General features: G+C 38.5%; 1 protein-coding gene across 1 annotated transcript in view; it reads right to left on the reverse strand.

The window, feature by feature from the left end:
- The window catches only part of gyg2 (glycogenin 2), a 387175-nt gene that overhangs the window by 158562 nt on the left and 205158 nt on the right, over positions 1 to 23455 (reverse strand). The window lies entirely within an intron of this gene.

A 23455-nucleotide genomic window follows, 5' to 3' on the forward strand; every position in this document is an offset into this window, starting at 1 on the left:
TGGGTTCCTTGCCGCCGCTGCCTTTGGCTTGCTTAGTTGGGGACACTTGACATTTGATATTCAACAATGTTTTGATCTGCCTGCATCGACACCATTGTATGCAAACTGAACTGAGCTGGATGATGACATCACTGTTTACTCCAGTGCTGATATAGATACATTAACTAAATTTTAACATAAACTTAATAACTATTGATCCTTACAACGGAAATGAATCAATACTGAATTTACTTAAGCTGGACAATGACACCATTTTCTTTAAGAGCTGCTGTGCAACCAAAAATTATATACTAGTTATCACTGTATAAATATAGGTGACTTGACTTGACATGTCTATATAAAGATCTGAAGGTTGCTCCTCGAGCCCCCCTCATAGAGACTTGGGGTCGAGGCAGCACTTGCAGCCGAAAGTCCTCCCAGGGGCAGATGGATCTGAGGACTGTCATCATCTTGAGAAAGGCTTCAGTCCTGATGCTGCAGGGCTCAGGACTTCAAGGGCAAGCCCCTCCGGGGGGAAGTGGCTCACACCTCATCATACGGTGTCCGCTTTTCCTCTGTGCCCTAAGGGTAACACTCTCTCAACCCTGCCACCCCTAGTGCTTCGGGGTGCAGCAGTTTCCAGTGAGTTTGTCCCAGGAATGTTGTGGATCTGGGAGGCTCACGAGGAGGATATTGGAGAAGTATGTTTAGTTGTCCACTGCAGGCAGCAGGGCACCGGGCATATTACTCAGTCTTCACCAGAGGTCAGTCCTGAGAGGCCGATATCTACTTGGCTGTGTTGCAATTCTCTGTTGGTTACACAATTTAAAGAGGGCCTGATGCCAAGGTGCTCAGGCCTGTGAGGGCAGACCCCTTTGGGGGGAAGTGGCTCACACTTCATTATAAGGTGCCCCCTTCTCCTCGGTGGCCACAGGGGACCGTTCTGCCAACCACGCCACCACTGGTGCTTCGTGGTGCAGTGGTTACCAGTGAGTTCAGGTTGCGGCACTGGGAGACTCACTCCCTCCAGGGAGGACTTTACAGAAGCCAGGTTGGTTGTTCTCTGCCAGTCATCTGCTTCAAGGCACTGAGCTGACTACTCGAAATACACCAGAGAACAGTCTCGAGAGTTCCCCTAGTAGAAACTTCTGCCAAATGTGTTTCAGTGGGTCCTGCAGACTATAGAGTGGGATCGTAACCAGAAGTGTGCTTTCTCCACTACAGAGGACCACTTTTCTGGGGGTGGTTTGGGAATCGATGACGATGCAGGCACATCTGTTTTTGGTCTCAAACAAGGTTGGTCTCAAACAAGGTTGGTGAGATCATCCTAAACTCTAGAGCTCCCTCCATGAGGAAACTATATGCCTTGTGGTATCTAAGACTTTACTGTCAAGAGTTCTCTCCAAGAAGATAATGATGTGGCGAGCTGGGCCTTTCCGCACACATTCATCACGTTCTACAGCTGGATGTGGACCACCAGGGTCTCAGGTACTTATGTCCTAAGCTGGGCTAGGACAGGCACTTGTCAGTATGACATAGTCGGTATTATCGTTTCCATAGCGTTGTTACTTCAGACACAGTGCAAGTTCCCTTGAAAGGAAACCTCTCAGTTTGCGACAGTAACCATTGTTCCTTGATAAGGGACCGAGACACCGCGTCGCCCTGCCATACTTCCTGCATGCCTGTGAGCGACTTACTTCAGCCAATCAGAAGCTGACTATATTTGATCTGGATATCCTTTATAGCTGCCACGGTACATCACGGGACGACATTCCACCAATGAATGATTACACAGGTGCTTCAGACGCAATCACGCAGAGGACGCAGCTTATTAGTTTATCTTTCCATAAGATAACATAACTCTGCCATAGCCACATCCAACTTGTATTTTATTTATTGTATTTTATGCATCTTATGCACTTAATTCTTTTATAATTCATGGTATTAACCCTTTAGAACCTGAAGCTAAAACAGATTTTTTTTTTTTTCTGTAAAATTCTAACAGAATGTATTATCTTCAAGTGTAAGGTGTCTTCTTTTTTTTTCTTCAGAAAACAAATGGCTTTCAATAAATTTCATTTATTGACCATTAATGTGTGTGGTTTGTAAATAGAATTTAAGTAGACAAAAAAAAAAAAAAAAACAGGAATAAATTTTCTGATTTTTATTTAGGGAAAAAAAAAAAAAAAAAAAAGAGTAAAATCATGAACGAAAGAATCTAACACTTCAGACTTGAACATTCATAGTACATATATGAATTTACAACCTATAATACAACCTATAATGCATAAACACAAGTCTTTTTGTGACACTGGGTTGCAGAGTTTTCATTCAGGAGACTTGCTTTTTTCATACACGCACACGAGTACACATGTGGCAACCGACATAGGCTCCAGGACAGACATAATGGTTGGCTCTGGCTCCGTAGCTGTAGGGGGCTCTAGTGCGGGGTCCATGGCAAGCGTGGGCTCAGGCTCTGATTCCATGGCATCATCTCTGGGTCCATGCTGGAAGTTTTCTTTATCATAGAGGGACACTCCTGGCTTGGATGATAACTCTCCCAGTATGAAGCAGGCAGAGAGATGCTCACAAAGATACTATTTAAAGGGATAGTTCACCCAAAAATGAAAATTCTGTCATCATTTACTCACCATCAATTTGTTCCAAACCTGTATAAAATTATTTGTTCTGTTGAACACAAAGGACGATATTTATAAAAAAGTTTGTAACCAGGCTGCTTTGGGGCACCATTGACTTCCATAGTAGAAAAAAAAAAAAAAAAAATACTATGGAAGTCAATGGTGCCCCAGATCTGTTCAGTTTCCCACATTCTTCAAAATATCTTCTTTTGTGTTCAACAGAACAAATACATTTATACAGGTTTGGAACAACTTGAGGGTGAGTAAAAGATGACAGAATTTTCATTTTTGGGGGAACTGTCCCTTTAAATAGTCTTTAATAAACAAACCAAAAATGCAGGAGAACGCTGGAGATTAACGGGAATTCAAATTAGCAAAACCACACAGACGTAAAGACGTGAACTGGCAGGGAAAAACTGAAACACAGAGATATATACAGTAAATACCAGGGGCAAATAAAGGCAACTAAACTAGACACAGGCGAAACTAATTAGTAACTAGGGCAACCAATAAGTGTTAATCAAGAACTAAACTGAAAAGATACACAATAAGCAGAAACAAAAGCAAAATAACAACTAAACTTAACATAACACTGCAGCAGTCTGCATAATTTTCCTGTCCACCTTCATATTCAATCCCCTCCCACACCCTTTTTTTTTTTTCCCCCAAAAGGACCTGTCAAAACCTCATTTACTATAAGTTATCTTAAATTATGATAAGTTTAAGTAACCATCAACTTCATTTACTTTAGACAGATTAAAAAAGGAATTCAAATTGCCATCATTTTCTGGGAGGTGAACTCTGGAATACGCTTAATGGGTCAATATTAGCAGAAGATTGAACTTGATACATTTTAAAAAGGTATTTAGAAGTTTTTGTTTTAAACTGTTTTTTTTTTTTTTTTTTAATAAAGTAGGGTAGATGTCTACTTTCCACAATTTCTAAAAAACAACATGAATAAAATATCTGACAATGTAATTTTTTTTTTTTAGGTTCCACATTAATAAATCATATGAGTGTTTTATGTAATTACTGTATGTTATATGAGCACTTGAGTGAGTAATGCATGAAGAACAATTACAATGCTATTTTACTTTGTAGAATTATTTTTGTGTTCTGTTCTGTTGTGCGAGTAACTATTCTCTGTGCTTTATTGCAACCCTGTTTCTTTATATTTTAAGTATATCTTTTGATACGCTTTGCTCATTGTATTGTACAATGTGTCTTCTGGAACACCATATTGTGACTACTCAATGCAAATGAAAACTCACAATACACAGGGGGTCACCCTGTGAAGGTGATGCCTAATTGGGACTATTTATCAACATTGCTCTGGCCAGTCCTGACAAGTACATGCTTTTTTACCTGACTCTCATTAGCACTATCTGTAATGAGGGAACTTGGAAATCTGTTCATTTGCATACAGTACACCAAGCGAATAAAGAGAAGGGGCCTCTGGGGGTTTTGTGCCTCATGCGTTGTATACTGGGTGGAGCAAACCATTTACAAAGATTTAAAGATGGGGAAAAAAAGGCAGTGAAATTGTTTATAGGTTTTCATTCAGGGTGAGTATGATTGGGGATATACAAATTGGTCACTGTAGAAGGCTTTTAGGTGTTTTGATGTGAGAAAAGAAAAAAAAAAAAAAAAACTTAAAAGCCTACTAGTACTTTGAACATGAACTGTTTTTGAAAAGAATACTTGGAAAAAGCTATGGTGCACTTACAGGCACCATTACTTTAAAGCAGAGCTGAATGCAAAGCTCTAATGAAAAGCTATTGAGGCATCAAGGCTCAGAAAGCTTTTAATGTCAGTCATTCTACCCATTACCAGGCATTTAATGCAGACTGACTGGGACTGCATGTTAGCATGACGAAGAGAACGCAGGTTCAATAACAAGGTCAGTTTACACAGCACACTCCAGCTCTGATAATCCTGAGATATGTTGACGCTCTGTGTACACTTTAAATTGTTGGCCAATAAGCAGACATTTGCTCAGTGGGACTTTAAAAGAGACAAAGAACAAATAATTGAACCATTTAAAGAGGACAAATATATTACTACAGATTTAATGATATACATACATTGCTGTATGGTCTTTTTGCTGTATCATAGACAACACTTCAGACCCCCCTAGACTAGTGTTTTTGGCTGCAGAGATGAAGTCGATGATGCTGACTCGTCATCTCCGCAGTAGTGGGTCTATATGCATGTTTCATACGGATTACATAATCTGAGAATATTTGTTTTAAATTCAAATCAGTTCATTTAAAAGTATACATTTCAAGCTCTCCATAGATATATTTCTCATGTCTGTAAGGCAAGTATATGCTGAATTTCGGTTCATTTTTGCACTCAAGCTCACTTGGGACCGAGACAGCAGAAAGCGGCATTCTGTTTGTTTTCATTATTTTTACAAAAGTACAATGTTTTGTTGTTATTGTGAGTTTACAGAAATTAAAGCAAACCATTTACAGTTTCGAATATTGATTGTTGAATATATTCTTATCTGTATGAACAAAACTGACAGAGTATTTTAAGTTAAATGCAGTAATCGCACCGGCGCCTCCATGTCATGCAGCAAGCGCGCTCTCCACACAAACACTTGGATATGCGCCAAATAATATCGCACATTTATTTAGGTTAATGTTAGAGTGAGCGGACTTGTAAAGTTGCTACTACTTACATGTTTCAAGTGATAAGCCATATTTGAGATTTATGAATGATGAATGATATGCGAATGTTTGGATTTCTTGCCAGTTAACGATCTGTCCATCACAGGCTGCATGATTTCGCCACTTCCGACAAATACCAATTTTGAGTTTATTTCTAAGGAGATCTCTCCTGCCGGTGTGAGTGTGCACACAGCGGTGATTCACTTCCTGAAGGGCTGTGCATTGAGTGCAGCGTTTCACCCCTTGGTGCTGTGGCGCATAAGAGCAGATTTCCTAAAAGAGCAAGAACGGGCGGCGAGCGTCTTTTTAAAGGTGCCTCTCCATCCATGCATTTCTGGATGCGGTCGTTTCCTGTCCTCATCTGATGGCCACGATAGCTGTCGCACACGTTTAGCAAGTTGAGACGGCATTTGTGGATGGTTTATGTTCTCATTATGTCGGCACACTAGTTGCGACTCACCTTTTTTGTAAAGACTAGAATCCCTTCTGTTGTTATCCAGCCCAACGCTTGTGTGTAAAGCACAGCTGCGAGTCTGGTTAACAATTTTGGGAGACCTGAGGGTTACAGTGAAAGCTCTTCCACCAGGTAAATCCACACCAATCTCCCGCTCTTCTAGTGTGTCATGTGCAGTCGAGCTGCCGGGTGACAGCGTGGGTTCCTATCACGGGAATATAGGATCGATATATAGATATATATGATATGTTGATAGCTGCATCAGCAAGAGGGCTATTGTCCTCTGGAGAGAATGATGACCCTGAGCTTTCCACTTCAGTGGTGTTTGCTCACGCTAAATTGGATTCAGAGTTGACAGCCATCCTTGCCCAGGCTGCCACACGCTCGGACTCGTTCTGAGCAATCGCAGCTACATGATTGGTTTCTGGGTTTGGAGCGTGATGGGAAGATCACCTCACCCTGCCCCATGCCTTTCTTTCCAGAAGTGTATGAAGAGCATTGGCAGTATGGAGGCAAATTAGTGCGAAAATCTGTTCAAAAGTTTGTGGGGATTCCCCAAGGTGGAGTGTGCAATTGTGTTGCATTTATGCCCACAAAGTGCTGCCACTTGGAGGAATCGTCCACTGCTCTCATCCAGCGCCTGTGAGACGAAAGCAGCTCTGGCTGCTAAGCCTCACAGTGCCGCTGGACAGACCTTGCATGTGATGCTGTCCTGCAAGCCAAAGCACTTATAATGCACAAGAGTAGTTCTGAGCCAGGGTTGATACAGGACAGTCCGGGTGACAGAAATCATGGTGTGGGCCCTTGGGCAGGCGCCCCCGAGACAGGTAACCGGCAGTTGTAGTAGACTGCTCTTTCTCAGGAGCTGTTGAACAAACTGCTCCTTCCCCCGGAGGAGGGCCGGGTGGAGAATCTTTACTTTGGCTCTGTTCAACCACTGGCTCAAAGGCCAGCCGTACCCAAATTCTCAAGAAAGGGTGGTTTCCTCACTCTCCAGGTCATACAAGGCGTGCATGGGCAGTGAGTGACCCCCTGATTCCTTCTTCTGAGCCCCAGCTCTTTTGCCACAGGCAGGGAGTGTGCATTCGAGAAAGCGCTGCTTCCTCACACCTCCCTAGTCAGTCTCTCATGGGTCCCACTGAGCCTGGTAAGCTTCACATCACTCTCACTGCCTTTACTTCAAGACACTGTGCTTCCTGGGTTAGGCCCAGCGCTCCTCGCTGCCCCCACGTGGGTACATCTGTTGTCCCTCTGGTGCTGCTCACACGGAGCTTAGGAGCCTGGCTAATGCTTCCCAGCCCATCCTGCTGGCTCATTCGGAGAGTCAGACTCAGCTACACAATTCAGTTCGCCATGCATTCCCCCAGGTTCAGTGGCATCCTGTTTGCATCGGGGGCAAACAAAGATGCCCCTCTCCTGCGAGCGGAGATTGTGGTCACAACAGAGACTGTCCCTCCAGCTGAGATGAAGTCAGGATTTTACAGCCCATGCTTCATCGCACCCAAGATAGCGATGGGTTACGGCCAATCTTTGATCGGCTATTTGATTTGCGGCTGCGCTCAGTCAGTCATTCACTTCATACACACATTATTGCATAGTAATTTTAAAGGCTAATGTATAATTTTGTGCTATCCCCTGGTTCACCTGTGAATCCGGTAGAATTTGTTGTGCAGCTCCCTGCACCATTTGGCACTGTAATAAGTTTTCCCTCAGTAATTGTTTGCCTTATCGCACTCATAGTTAAAGGTTTGACTGCTGTCTGCTGTGTTGTGACTGAAAAAGCGCGAGAGCGGGAGCACTTGTGCAAAACAGTTCTGTTAATATATAAGTTATAAATGTGCTCCCACTCTCGCGTGCTCTTTAGGCCACAACACAGAAGATGGCACCTGACCCGAACCCGAAGCTATTCATTGAATCTTAATATGTCAGTATCTGCGTAATGTCTCCTTTCCCTCCTTCAGAGAATGAGGGTTACATCTAGAGATGCACCGATGTATCGGCCAGCAATCGGTATCGGCCGATAAAAGCTATTATCACTATCGGCCATTGGCCGATTGTTTAAAAACTGCCGATGATCAGGGCCGATTATATCCTGTCAATCAAAAAGGTGCGGAAAGACGTGTTCAGACTGCAACTCATACATACTGTGTGAAGAAAATAACTTGTGTTGAATTTGAACACATTAACAGTTTAAAAATAGTGACATTAAAGCAGGCTCTTTTTGACCCTATGAATCACCCGTAGTTCAAGCCAGGGTTGCCAGGTCAGTGTTTTTTTTTCCTACATCAAATATTATTTGTAGCGCCTCTCATCCAATAATCGCAAAAAGCTTTGTGCTTTATTACTTCTGATAAAATGAAAGTTTCAGTTTTCAAATTATGTCCATTTTATCATGAAATTCAAACAATAAATGGCGTTTTGACGCTCTTAAATGTGACGTGTCAGATCACTGTAATGCCTCAGTTCAGGTGGCAGCTCGGACCGTGAGTCTTTTCTTCCTCTTCAATACAAGTTATATCTCGAAAAACATGAATGAACACCAGTGGTATGTCCAAAGGTATGTTAAAAGACATTGTACAACTGACCGGAATGTATCACATCTCATGTTATCACTTTATTTGTGTTTCAACCGCGGAAAGACGTCAGTAAAACAGCTTGTGAACAATGTCACATCACGTCACATTTACCTCAGGAATGTTTTCCAATGTTCACAGTTCCTTAGCTATCTACATATAAAAAACACTAGAGAGAAGCTTATTTACTGTTAATTATATGTTTGTGTAAATTTGCCATGAAGACAACAAGTGCTTATGAAAACTACCTTATGTGATACTAAGTTTAAGGTAACGCTTTAGATTACAGCCCGGAAAGTACTGCGTAATTACAACGAATTTACAGCGTAACTTTCGATAATTATAGTGTACCTATAAAGTAAGTACATTTAATTATAGGGGAACAATATGTAAAGTCTTGGGAATAAAGAGGTAACAACCAGGAAAATAACAAATTATTTATACTGTAAGTTTAAAAAAAAAAAAATAATAATAATAATACTGTTATTTTGTTGTTCTGCATCGCAAAACAAATTTGAACAGATTCACAAAATGTAACATTTTCAGTCTGAATTGTGATTGCTATGGAAACCAAGCAGTATATACTCGGTTTGTTTACAATGTTTACACCCTCTGATTTTTATATAATCATTGCACTGCCTGATACAGGGCAGTACAAGAACTGAGAAGACTTGACTATAATGGAACATTCATATATTTTTGAACTGTGATAGACTGGCGATCCATCCAAGGTGTCTTCGGCCTGAGATGCTGGTATAGCTTCCAGCATCCCTGCAACACTAGGACAAGCAGTTTGGAGAATGGATAGATGAATAGATGGATAGGCAGATGGATGATAAAGAAGATATTTCAGTGTTTGTGTAGTGAGTTGGAAAATATGGATATGTGTATATGTAGAAAAAAGAAAAAAGGACACCCCTTAAATTTTGCATTGTTTATAAGTTAATATGCATTAGACACTCATTTCTTGATGCTTAAATGTATTATTACTTTTTTTGTTGTGGGTAAAAAAAAAAAAAATGTTATGTTGCGCTGCGTTGCTGTTATTAATGCCTTCTGTAGAGGGCGTTTAGCGCTCTTGATTTAAGGTACTGCACCAGGCGAGTCACAGTGCTCAAGTACTCAAGTACAGAGTCAAATACTCCTGTCTCACAGTGTTTATTTTAACTTACCCATTCCCGCTTCCCCGAGTCCCACAATATCTTTATTTCTGATTCTATTGACTCAACTCTTTACATTTTCACACTTTTACCCTATGACTTATACAGAAGAATTCACTCACATTTTAATGTTTACCTACCCTTATAGGGTGTTGTATGTCTGGGAGTAGTAAGCTGTTGCTTGACACTTGACCCTCTCAACTTCCTATTCTCTCTATCTGCAGGTCAGAGTAATGGCCATGCCGAAAAGTAGTGGGCTCACTATTGCCAATTTTACCAGTTACCAATTTTAAACAGCTTTAAAATTGGTTGTCAAAGCTGCCTGTTAGGATGTGGGGTAGGGTTAGGGATTAGTTTCTGTTATAGCATTGTTTACCTTTTGGCATGCCCCCTAACTTATGACATACCCATTTTTCTCACCTGCGGCTGTCCCTGTCTCCATTCTCTCCTGCCCCTGTTCCCACCCTCTGCCTTTCCACAAATTGTCCATTTCTTGAGCTTTTCCAAAAACCAAGGTATGAATGACAGGCACTGATGTAAGACACTTTCATGGACCCTTTAACAGAATTTTCAAGTTTTTAACTTGTGGCCACATTTGTTGTTATAATGCTGTGTCTATTTACATTTCCAAAGGGATAACCACAGTCAATATAGGGCAAGTCTTGCCATGGATATTCAGTACTGTTTTTTTGAATCAATGATCAGCATCATCTGAGCTAATTATAGTTGCCGAGAGCTTGTCGCTTGGAGACCTTGGAATAGAATTACCTTGAGAAGTTATTTGTCCTGCAGCATTGGTATGCTGGGTTGAGTCCTGTGGCTTCACCACGTCTGACAAGCTCTTATCTCTGCCTCTCGTCCACAGGTGCTCCCTGTCACCACGGTGTGATCAAAATGCAGCACAGAACCTGAGAACACCAAGCTCTGTTTACTCAGATAAATTACAGAGACGTGCAGGTTGCTCAAAGTAAAGTGCACCTTGTAAAAACTGCACTTACTTTTTTAAGCATATGGACAGTGATGATTTTTGGTGCTTGTGAAGCTTGTGCATGGAGGTTTAAAACAACTTAGACGCAGAGTAGCAGAACTGACTGCTCATTATGTAAACTTAACTTCCTTTCAAGTCATACCTCCTGGAACACGTAACCATAGGCATCCCAACACTTCAAGTTTTGGATCTCATCCTTATCCAGCATTAATCAGCTCATTAGTAGCATGACCTAAAATTTGTGTTTGAGGGCCTCCAGGAGCAGGACTGAGAAACACTGCTTTGAAGGATTAAAAAAAAAAAAGAAAAGAAAACGGAGACCACATTGCCTATTGTTTATGTGCACTAACACAAAACCCTCTTTTTGGTGACTTCAGACTCTCTCAATCTTTATCTTTTTATTATGTAACTGAAAATTGTTAAAGAAGTTATTGTCATTAATGAAAAACACTAAATCCTATAGTTTGTGCATTTTTATGATTTAGGTGAATAATGACAGACAAATTAAATAATATAATTCCACTTAAATATAAACATTTAAAGGCTGGAATACAATACACAACTTTTTCCTGTTTGCAGAAAGTCATAGTCAATCTACAGACTTTAGGCAGTTAACAGATTTTAAAGAAAATCACGTAGTGTATGATGGGTACATACTCTGATTTTTAGCTTCAGACTATGATTATTTAGTCGGAGGATATAAAACGTGTGATGTTTTAGTACACATATTTTCATCTGTTATGCATCTCTTAGCAACAAGGTGCATGTTTCTGTCTGGGTTTGCTGTGCTCGGAAAGACTTGAAAGTCTGGAATTGTGCGATTTTAAAATCTGTTCCAATTTTAAAAAATTGTGTGTATTCCTGCCTTAAATGACACTATTATTCTATGAATTATATATGCAGGCCTATATTTTCAATTGATGGGATGTCATAATTCCAAAAGGCTATTAATTCAGAATGAATGATACTCAGTTGCAATATACATTATTATGGTGAATAATGAATGATGTTTGAAATATGTATCTTCAGAAGAATTTTTAAACAATAACTTTAGCTAAAACACCACGAGCAACAGCATGCCATTAGGAACCTTTATTCCCCATTTCGAGGGCATCTTATCCCAAGGGTCTCACTTTAACTTTTCACAATATTAAAAAAGATTACCTTGATTACCTCAACTAATCAGTGTGTGCATTCTCTGATAACATCATTGCTTTAGCACATCAGCCTATTCAGGTTTAATTTTTCCATTTATTTCAGAAATACACCTAGCCTATACATAGTACTGTTCAATGCAAACTAAAACAGATGGAGACTGTGAGCTGTTTTTATCTGAGGTCACAGCCCTTGCTGAGAAGGTATAGTGCCTCTGTAGTTTGTGAAAATATTTTGATGAAAGATGATCTATAAGGCCATGTCTAATTACTCCCAGTCATTTCTTTGAGGCCTTTCTCCTAGGGCTGTGTCATACTGTGAAGAATTTTTCTATTGTTCAGGAGATTAATGAGACACTAATGAAGAAATATTTTGCATATGGTGTGTTGAGGCCCTGTGAGTATTTAAGTTGCTGAATGGGTTTTATGTTAATGGGTTCCTTTAGATAATGGATGACACCTTACCTTTCTGGGACCACAAACTATGTATGATTGAGGTATATGTCTAAAACAGCAATTCTCTCAAGACTTCCTTGATGTATCTCAAGCATGTGACTGATGACTCCTATGGGGACCAAGCTGTATTATTCCTGATGCTATAATCTTCAAGAAATAATAGTTGTGTGGTTCAATCAAGCTAATTTATGGAAACAACTCTGAAAGGTTTATGTTCACAAAGGTATTGCATTGTATAGTAATGACATGAGGTAATTTTCAAAGAGTTTGTAAACAGCCCTGGAACAATGACACACTGTTATAAGTGTTCTTGTATTACTTTCATAGAAGCTCCAACCTGCTGATTATACTATTATAAAATCTGTAACAGCTGCCACATGAGATCCTCAGGCAGTTTGTATTCTGTTTAAAACACAATTTTTACCAATTTTCCACACTCTCAGAACTATTTTTATCAGGAAGGACCAGAGGAGAATTTCATTCAATTACTTCTTAGCATTTGAGTTTGTGTTTTTGTCATTTGATGACATATCCAACTAGGTGTTATCTGCTTCAGTGTAATTTAAGTAATGAAAATAATTTAGTTTAGAACAATGTGTTCTGACTACAAAGTAAGATATGCTTTAAAATATTTTGCTGCTTCTCAGTAAGGCAATAATTGCCGCTTCAGCTTTTATGTGCCAAATTGGTTCAATTACTGAAGAAAAATGACTTGGGAGAAAGAATGTTTGTGTATATTAGAGTGCATCTAGGTTATCACTGAAGGTGACATTTAAGAACAGTGTTACATTTTGGCTGTGCAACCTGAAAGTGCAAGGTAAACAGACCTGAGTAAACAAGGTTTGAGGAGGGGAATAAATATTGCTTTCACCTCAATGATCACAAGCTCTGCCATAAGAATCCCTTATGAAAAAGAAGTTTATTCAAGTGTACTATTAGCATACTTCTTTTAAACTAAAAATAAGAAAGTATACTTTCAGTCTACTTTTTATATTCTTCTCAGAAATACAGATATATTCCTAATTCTGAGTATCTGAATTTTTGTGTAGGCTAGTCCACTGGTAGTGTACGTAGGAATTTACTTCAAATCTACTTCCCTCTTTCCTCGCCATTGACTGAATTTTCAGGCTATATACGGTAGGGGGCGCTGTTGCGCATCTTCTGGATTAATACAGAATCTCTCAGTATCAAAATGCAGGAGAAGAAGAAGCTGAAACAAGCGATAGAAGATTACTCACGCAAATATAAAATAAAGTGATCATCAAACATTAAACAGCATATAAATAAAAACTGCCAAACGCTATGTGGACTGAGGATTATGAAGCTTTTGGGTTGTTTATATGAACTCTATCTACTCCACCTGTGTTTGATCATCATTCTGAATCCCATCTGGATGTAGTCTTTGACAAAAATGCAGTTTTCTCGGCTTTTTGTTTAAAATGCTTCCTTTAAAAAAAAAAAAAAAAAAAAAAAAAAAAAAAAAAAAGAAACTTACCCACATTTAAGTGTTGATAAAAAAGAATTCTTGAAGCTAGAATTAAATGTTTTTAAAATGGAATTACAGTTAAAGGTATTTCAAGTATAAAATATAATACCTAAATAGGAACATAGTAGTATACTTAAAGTGCAAAAATAATATATAAAAAGTAAACTAAGTGTGATATGTTCACTTAAAGAAAATTACCTGTTACACTTATAGTACACTTAAATGTATACTTCAATTGGGCCAATTTAGTCAGTGGTATTAAAATAGTACACTTACAAGTTTACTACTAGTACATTGATACTAGTATACTTACTACATAAAGTATACTTAAAAAATATACTTGAACATTACTTAAGTATACTTGATAAAATGAACTTGAAGTATACTTCTTTTTCATAAGGGTAAACCTGAACTATCTTCAGCCCAAAATAGTAATTCCAGAAATCCAGGAGTTATGTTTCTGGTACAGTTAGGCACACCAATAATTTGATATCCCAAAATAAAAACCGGCTTTGTTTGAACCTAATTCCAAATACAATACTTCAGGACTGATTCATTTGTTCCGTGCTAATGGGTTTCAGAGTTTATATTTCCTTGAGAGCTTGACAGGCAAGAAGAACAACACTCAAAACTATTTATTTTCACACAACTGCAAACTAAATTTGTTGTTATAAATCCACATTTTATTTGATTAAATTCTTTTACAGTAACAAGTGATAAAACGCATTTCAGAGGTGGGCCAGGGTTAAACAGACAAACACTTTCATCCCCTCCTCTTTGCTGTATCATTGCAGACCAATCTTGGGCCTGCATAGTCTGTTTTCATATGTGAAATGGTTGGGAGAGAGGTGTGAGTTTGAGATCATATGTGATCAGTGATTAGATCAGTGTGTAATATAGAGGCATGTGTGTGTATTCATATGTGATTAGTGATTAGATCAATGTGTGATATAGAGGCATGTGTGTATTCATATGTGCTTAAGTGTGTGATCATTTCTGCAGTGGGATTGGATGGAGATCTGTAGTACATACAGTATGAAGGTCAACAGCTGGGGGTCTTTCCTGAGCCTGAACATACATATGTGAAAAATAAAGGGGATGTTAAGTCAAGAGAATTCTCTCTGTGTCTCTAACACAGACACACACCACTGACTCACTGCTCATTATGATTATTGACTTTCTCAAAGGTCATATGGACTGACGTTAATTGAAAAGTGTAATGATTTATATGTGGTGTCAAGTAGTTCCACACAACTGTGGTGAGAAGTTCTTACAATCACAATTCAGTTTTCCCAGTTCTCCCATCAATGTACTGACCAAGCTCAACTCTGTATAACTTCAGTGGGAAACTAATAAAGAGCTACAGGTTGATAACTGCTGGGGATGATGGAAGGTCTCATAAGTCTCAATAGCCAAGGCACACAAAATAAATAAATCTGTATCGTAACAGTTTTCATTTCGTAGTCATGTTTAAATTTTGTTCCTTTGCTTTCAGAATAAAATTCTCTCATCAATTTCTCACCCTCATGTCATTTTAAACCCAAAAGACTTTAACAAATGAAAACAATTTAAATAAAACTTGACAGTTTTCTGTCCCTCCATTGAAAGTACATGCATCCAAATGTCTCGGGTTACAACTGTGACCCTGGTTCCCTGAGAAGGGAACGAGACGCTGCGTCATATGACGACACTTTGCGGAATGCATTCAGTGTGACAGCGTCTGAAGCAGGTGTGCAACTAGTCCTGATTGGTGCCGAGTCACCTCGTGATGTGTGACGGCATAATGCGGAAGCTACAAAAGGAAGCCGGCAACACAACAGAGATAGCTTCTGATAGGCTGATGTAACGAATTAGCTCAAAAGAAATATGAATAATTAATCATAACTCGTTATAATTAATTATAAATATTTGAATCAGTTAATCAAATTAACTTAATGTAGCTGAATTAATATTACAATCAATTAATCTGTTCGGTCAGCGAACACTCGTCTATCAACTTTTTAAAAAGGCTTTCTTAGCAAGTAGCTGTGATCGAATCATTATGAGGGACATTGGTTTAATAAGCAGACCAGAATCAACTCGCAAGAGTGTGCACGCAAGTTTTATTTAACTAAATCACAAACACATAACTAAACTAACAAACACAAACGTACCATTCATGCAATGAGAGAGTGATAATGAATTTGAACTGTATCATAACAGGGGAATGAAGCAATGGAAAGGGTCAAAAATAACAAGCTGGACGAACCATCAGTTGCAATACTATAAAGCACCTTTGTTAACAAAAGGGGTTCACAATCTTAATACTAAATCGCCGTTTAGTGTTCAAACGATACTTGCAAATGCCTTAACTGTTGAGCGTCCGGATCTGCAGGTTCAGAAGAAATCCTTGATGGTTCGGTCCGATGGTGCTGAAGTTGTAATCAATATCTTCTGCATTGAATGAAGAAATTCATACAAACATGCGCTGTTAATTTGACTCTTTTGTGGTCGAGGCAGTTGTGCATGGCTTGAAAGGAAGTGAGGCCTATCAGCCCGGCTCAGGGGCCAGGTTGGTTCTCACGTGACGCAATCCGTAGTATCAGCAGGAACAAAGAGAAGAACCAGGAGAACTTGCTGTGATCTGCTCAGAGGTATTTAACTTCTACAGAAAGTATACTCCCCTCCGTCTTGGCTTGACCAATGAGAAAGGTGCAATTCTCTGGCGGGAGATTCCTTTGTTTGAAAGTGAGTTCATTTGCATGGGGGGAGTTAACTAGTAGGTTTGTGTCCATTTATACTCTGATAAATATAACAAACATACAATGCATTCTATAATATTGTGATGTCCACCAAAATGTAAGTCATTAAACAAGGAGTAATTTGATATTAAACACCACCTAGATGGACTACAATATCAGGAAATATCATCACATGCATTTATAACACTTTACAATATACAAAAGAACAATATACAAACAGATATAATGCACAAAACGTACTGGGGAGATGCATGCTCATTCATTTAATTTCAATTCAATGAATTAATGGCAAAGAATCCATTTTTATAGACAATGTATGATTCTAGTGGCCTGTCTCCTAAGTGTATTTGAAGTGTATGTGGAAAGCAAATGGTGCAGAAGGGGTGATAGTGCTCAGTGGGGAGCCCAGACATTATGGGGCCTGCATGGGTGAAGGGTTGGAAGAGTAACTGTTTTGTTGAGCACTTGTATGTTTGAGCTTTTCAGATGCTACACTGAAGCAAGCTGTTTCCAGGCATGCAGGAAGTATGGCAAAGGGATGTAGTCGTAACCCTGAGACATTCCCTTTCGAGGGAACTCGCACTGTGTCCTGTGACAACGAATTGGGGAATGAAATACCCACTTCATCATACTTACAAATGTCTGTCCTAGTGTGAAGCTGCCCAGGCACAGCTGAGACCCCAGAGTGGCCGGCAGGTCCAGGCTATAAAACCTTATAAAATTGTGCGAGGACGATATTGGTACCCGACTTCGCCCCCGAAAGTGAACCTCAGGAACTTCCTGTGTTGCGGCAGGATGGAGATATGGAAGTAAGCATCCTTTAGATAGATTATGACAAACCAGTCCTTGGACTTGATTTGGCTCACAATAAGAGGAATCGAGCATCTTGAACCTGAATCCCTTCAGAGAATGGTTCAGCTGACGAAGATCTATAATGGGATGCAACCCTACATCCTTCTTTGGAACTATGAAGTACCGGCTGTAGAACCCGGTATTTCTCTCTGAGCAAGGAATATATTCTATGGCCTCTTTCGCCAGCAGAGATTGAACCTCCTGTTCCATAACCTGTGCCTGCTCAGGGGCCTACTACCGTGGGTAACACCCCGTCGAACTTTGGTGGACGAGACCCAAACTATACCCTTTGTCTGTATCCTTTGTGAACTGTATGTATGACCCATTGAGGTACATTGGGTAGTGTTTGCCAGGCTTCCAGGTTATCCACTAGAGGAATCAGTCTCTCGAGACTGACCTCGAGTATGTTTGGAGCAATAGGTTTGGTGTCCTGAAGCAAATTCCCGGCAGGGTTTGACCGAGTTGATGTTTCTACAGGCCTCCCTAGGGAGAGTAAACCCCTCATGGCTGCAACGTTGACGGGTGGACATTGAGGTTTGGGTTCGTTGGAAACCGATGTGCCCCGAAGTCAAGTAAAGCTGACATGGTTTGTTAAATACTATATGAAAATCATATATATATATATATATATATATATATACACTGTACTGTATATTTGAAATGACATGTATGTCAGTAAATAATAATAGATCTTACATATTTGTGTGGACTGTTTAATTAAATGCAGTTCTCCCTTATATCAAATACAAATCTCTGAATTCTTTTAATCTTGGACACAAAAAAAAAAAAAAAAAAAAAATGGGATGCCGTTTTACATCCACCAATGACACCAAAGACATAATGAAATTCGGTTACTGTGACAACCTTGGCCAAGAGGTGCTTGAAACATCCTTGGCGTTTCAAGCCTTGAATGTCCAAATTCACTATCAAAGTGAAGGTCCAAAGTCCCCAAAGTCATTAGCAGTCTGCCACTTCTCTGTTTGTACAAACACTCTCCTCTAACACAAAGCTGGGAGTGGCATTATGTCCGTACAGTGGTAACAACTGTAGAGTCCACCACTTCTGAATTTAAAAGAAGGACAGGCTGTGGCCTTGAGGGCAAGCTAAGTGGTCATTATTAAAATGACTGAATGTTCCGTGTTAGCTGCTCTTTTGGGTTTTACTGTTAAATGATTTGTTTTGGAGGTGAAATGAAGTGGTATATTTTCTAACACTTTATTTTAGTGTCCTTGTTACACATATTGCATGGAGTTACTATAGTAATAACTATAAATTATGCATAATTACATTTAACTTACTCTATACCAAACCCTATTCCTAACCCTAAACCTAAAGTAAGTACATGCAGTTAATTAATATTACTGAGGACTTAAATGTATAATGACACCGTAACAAAAAATGAAATGTAACCATTTACTAGCAAAGCATAATGTATACTCTGAAAGCACTACAAAACTACTTGCTGCTTTGGATGCATCATCAGCCAAATGTGTAAATGCAGATGGTGGGAAGAAATCTTGGTATTTAAACATAATTTTTAAATTGAAGGATGTTATTAGTATTGATGGGAACAGTTTGATGCTAGGGAGAGAAGAAATTGTTTCTTAAAGCTGATATTTGTAGGTTGAGATTGGAAATCTGTAGGTAAAAGGAAAGTAAAAGGGCTTGAGGCTAAGATTTAAAGGGCACCTATTATGCAAAATCCACTTTTACATGGTGTTTGGACATAAATGTGTATTGGCAGTGTGTGAACACAATCACCCTACAATGAAAAAAATCCACCCACTTCTTTTCTTTTTAAACTCATTAAACCAAAGCAGTCTCATCATACATGTCGTTTTCATTTTCTGAGGAATGTGACGTCACATTCCTCATTCCCTGCCCATGGCCTTCATTACCATAGTTTCCACCCTCAGCCAGTTGGGTGCGATAGAGATGATCACCATTGGCTCCACTCTCTGGGGTGGGGAGCAGCAGCTTATTTGCATTTAAAGAGATACACAAAAACAGCTCGTTTTTCTCTCACTCAAAAACTGGCATTTTCAACATGGTATAATAAATGATCTGTAGGGTGTTTTGAGCTGAAACTTCACAGACACACTCTGGGGACACCTGAGACTTGTATTAAATCTTGTAGGGGGTGGGCATAATAGGTGCCCTTTAAGATTCAGAACAAACTTAAAAGGGAGTGTGAGAACTTAGTGAGTTTCCACTAAATTCTCTGACAACACTATTGTCTTGAAATACACAAAGGTACAGTTGAGGGCAAATGTCAAAATACAGAAAAAAACAAAGCATTGTTTGCAAAGTCTTACTGTTTAGGAAATGAAAACTAGCAAATGTACACAAGTAGTATTCTAGTTAATGTTGAGTGTTATTGTTAAAGATTTGATGCATTTAGATTGTTGAAGTTCACACACACACACACACACGCACACACACACATCACTAAATAGCAACACATTACTGTGTCCATGTTACATGCATTACACATTGATATAAATGGTTATTGTTTTAGTAATCAATTATAAGTAATTACAAGCTCTTCCGCAATAATTACTATTAAATTATATGTTGTTCACAAGTATTACTTAGTCATGTAATTAAACTGCAGCAGAACGACTGTGATACAAAGTGCAACCTACTAATCAGTTAACCAGTTTGTACCCATGTCTTAAGCAACTAAAGGCAGATTCTTGATTTTTATCCTCCTGTCTCTATTACCTTCTGCCTCTTTTTCTGGCTGTCAAATCTGTGCATGAGGATCCGGTAGGAATCATCTGCATAGCATTCTCTCTCTGCTCTGGCTCCCTGTGGAGAGTTGTGCCACAGGCAGCACTCTTCCTCTATAGTCTACAAATCATCAAAAATATGCTGCACTGCTCTGTCTTACCATCCCTCAAACACTCTCAACATCCTGTGGTTCTGTTAGTGTGCTGATTTTTGTTGTATTGCGGTTGGGGTATTGTTTTCATTTTTTTATGCAGGAACAATACGATTGCCAAGATGTATGAAAGTCCCATTTTCAGCATGATATCGTACACACTTTATGGAATAGTTCACACAAAAATGAAAATTCTCTCATTATTTGCTCAACCTCATGTTGCACCAAACCTGACATTCTTTCTTCCATGTAACAAAACAATTTGCATTTACTGTTAAATTGTAACATACTGAGTGATAAATTTACTGTATACAGTATGATGATGCACCATTCAATATTTTATTGATCTAAATAAATGGGGAAAAATTGCTAATTCGAAAATGACAAAAAGGGAGCAACTTGGGAAGAATATGTAAAATATATTTGCTAGCATTTTTATTTTGTAATGCTAAATTCTCTGATAAGACTGAATATAATTTTTTTCACAAAAACAGACGGCATACAATAAAACATCTAGGTTACATAGGTAACCCTACTTCCCTGAGAAGGGGAACGAGACACTGTGTCGGGTTGGGAAGGTTACACTTAAAATGACAAAAAACTGCCTTTGGGACTATCATAATTGAACATGGCTATGAACAGTGATAAATCATGTAAATGCCAAAGTTTTCATTCAGTTCATCAGGTTTTGTAAATACGATCTGAACATATTTTTATAATATGTCCAATAATTAATATTAATGTCCAGTAATTAATATTGTGCGATTATTAGTGTATATGGCTACTGTTATGGGGCTACATAAGCAGTACACCCTGCAAATAAACCCTTAAGCCCTATTCGCACAGGATTACTAGGGACCTAGATAATAGGGACAAACCCCCAAAAATCACTGAAATTCTGCTACCCAACAGGCCCAACGTTACAATATTACATTTCATAAAGTGTCATGGATGAGCATTAAAGTCGACTAGTCTGTGGAACCCCTAACACACACACACGTTGTTTTAGCAATACTGACCATATATAATTATTTCTCAGTCTTTTTATTAGAACCGGGGGGGTTCTAATAAAAATTTATTAAAAAATAAATATATATATAAATATACAAGAATAAAGAATACATTTGTAGTTTACAAATTTAAATGAATTTCTCTTTGCCAGTAACACATTTCAAAATTAACAATTAATCTTTTCATATACAACATTCAACTTTTATCCGAAGACAAAAGTTTTCTAACTTGTCTAAAAAATACTTCTTGATTTAAGAATTTTGAACTTAACATTTATTCACACAAATTTTATGAAATTGCTCAAATCAAATTAACCACATCACCACATCATTAAGGTAGTAGTTAAAAAGTGTTTCTGTGTCCACAAATATTAGTATTATCACAGAAAACATACCAACACACAGCTATTTCCACACAAACATGCTTTCATCCATTAATTGTATTGGATGTTTTGCAGTTGGTCATAAATGTGTAAAAGTAGAAACCTGAGGAATTCACCATGTTTTGAGCATGTTCTCCCTTCCAAAGTCTCAAAACAAAACCAACCAACCAAAAGTCAAACAAGAACTTTCCATGACACATTACCTATTCATACCCATTTGCATGGCACTGCGAGTGCCAGGATGCAGTCTCTGTTCAATGCTAATGAACGCCTGCAATGTGGGGATAAGAGAGGGGGTGTTGTTCTCTTTGAGAAAGGGCCAACGCTAATATGGATGACTCATTTGTAATGTAGAACAAGATCAATTAGAAATCTGGCATGGGAGAGTATGCATAGAAATCCTGTGCAATGTAAACCCAAGCCCCCTCTAAAGAATTATAGAAAAGCAACTCCTCATTTATGAGAATGTGAGTGTTTTGTCAGTAATGGGATTACACTAGCAAACAGGAGGCTGATATAATGTATATCAACAGCTGGTTTCAGCATCCAGTTTTCATTCTTGCCAGCACCAGCTTATTTTGTATGGTTTTAAAAACAATACAATTCAAAATTGTGTTATGTTTTCGTATAGCATTATATGGAGGCAAGATGTTAGTTGGCAATTTGTGCAGAGAATGCCAGTACATCAATACTAGCCACATCATACCACAATCCTGCAAACACTGTTTTGTTGATATTATATTTTTTGTGAAATGCCTAACCTAGTTTTTCACAGAATGTTTGTATACATTTGCAGAGTTGCCATGAAATAAAAATAAGTGTTGTGAAGGTTCTTATGTAATGTAAGGAGTGCTGCTTATGGAAAAAGATGAGCTGTACTCTGCTGTAAGATCTAGATTCACACGACCCTTTTTCCCTTTGTAAGCAATAATCCGAGGTTGTTGCACTTTGTTTGCAGGTCTACTTCAGCGCTAACTCTGTTTACTTTTGGGGTTTGCGAGTGTTTTTGCCAACATCATCTTTGACTGGTGTGAAATTGAACTTGTGTCAGACAGCGACAATGACAGCTGAAAGATTCATTCCTGCTTGCCTGCAGTGTGGCAGAGCTGCAGAATCGGCACTTGTGTTATACTGTACAGACCGTTCTACCTGGGCTTCATTCTGCATGCCAATATGATGAATAAGCTGACTGCACTAGGTATTTTATCGGAGCAGAAATCACCTAACTTTAACTGACCTGGCTAATTCTCTCTCATTTCAATGTCCAAGATTTTCTTACTCTTATCAGCAAAGTAAACTTTCCATATAGATACAGATTATTAGAGTACATTTTACAAGAAAACACTATTTCAGTTTTTCTACTTTCTCTAAATCAACGTGTTACTTGCCTTTTGTTTTAATTATTTGTGAAATTGGCAATACTTTAGAATACTGTTCGGTCATTAATGTATAACTACACAAGAACAAATGAGTAATACAATATTAACTCTAACTATAACTAACAAGAAACCGATTAACAAATAGTTCTTTGTTGAATGTGGTAGTTCACTATTAGCTAATCAATAACTACTATTTTTTTCATACCTCCCAGATGACTACTAAGAACTGCTATACAGGTTCATAATTAACATGAATAATGCTATAATTACTTCTAAAGTAAAGGTCATGTATTACTAAATCCTTCAGAAGGAATTACTAATTATTTGGATCAGTATTCTAAAGTGAAAAGCATGATGACTCTCTAGTAATGACTCAAATGATTGTAAGTTTTTGAGGTTTTTGTAAAGTGTTGGATAGTAATGACTCAAGTGTTGCTACATCCTTCTAAAGTAATTACTAATTATTTGGATCAATATTCTAAAGTGAAAAACATGATAACTAGTAATGACTGAAGTCATTATAAGCTTTTGAGGTTTTTGAAAATGTTTGGATAGTAATTCCTTCCGATGGATTTGGTAACCCTTGAGTCATTACTAGTGGGTTACCATGATCTTCACTTATGAACCTGTATCGTTCTTAGT

Source organism: Ctenopharyngodon idella, chromosome 1, assembly GCF_019924925.1.
Source record: "Ctenopharyngodon idella isolate HZGC_01 chromosome 1, HZGC01, whole genome shotgun sequence".
Classification (NCBI taxonomy): Eukaryota; Metazoa; Chordata; class Actinopteri; order Cypriniformes; family Xenocyprididae; genus Ctenopharyngodon; species Ctenopharyngodon idella.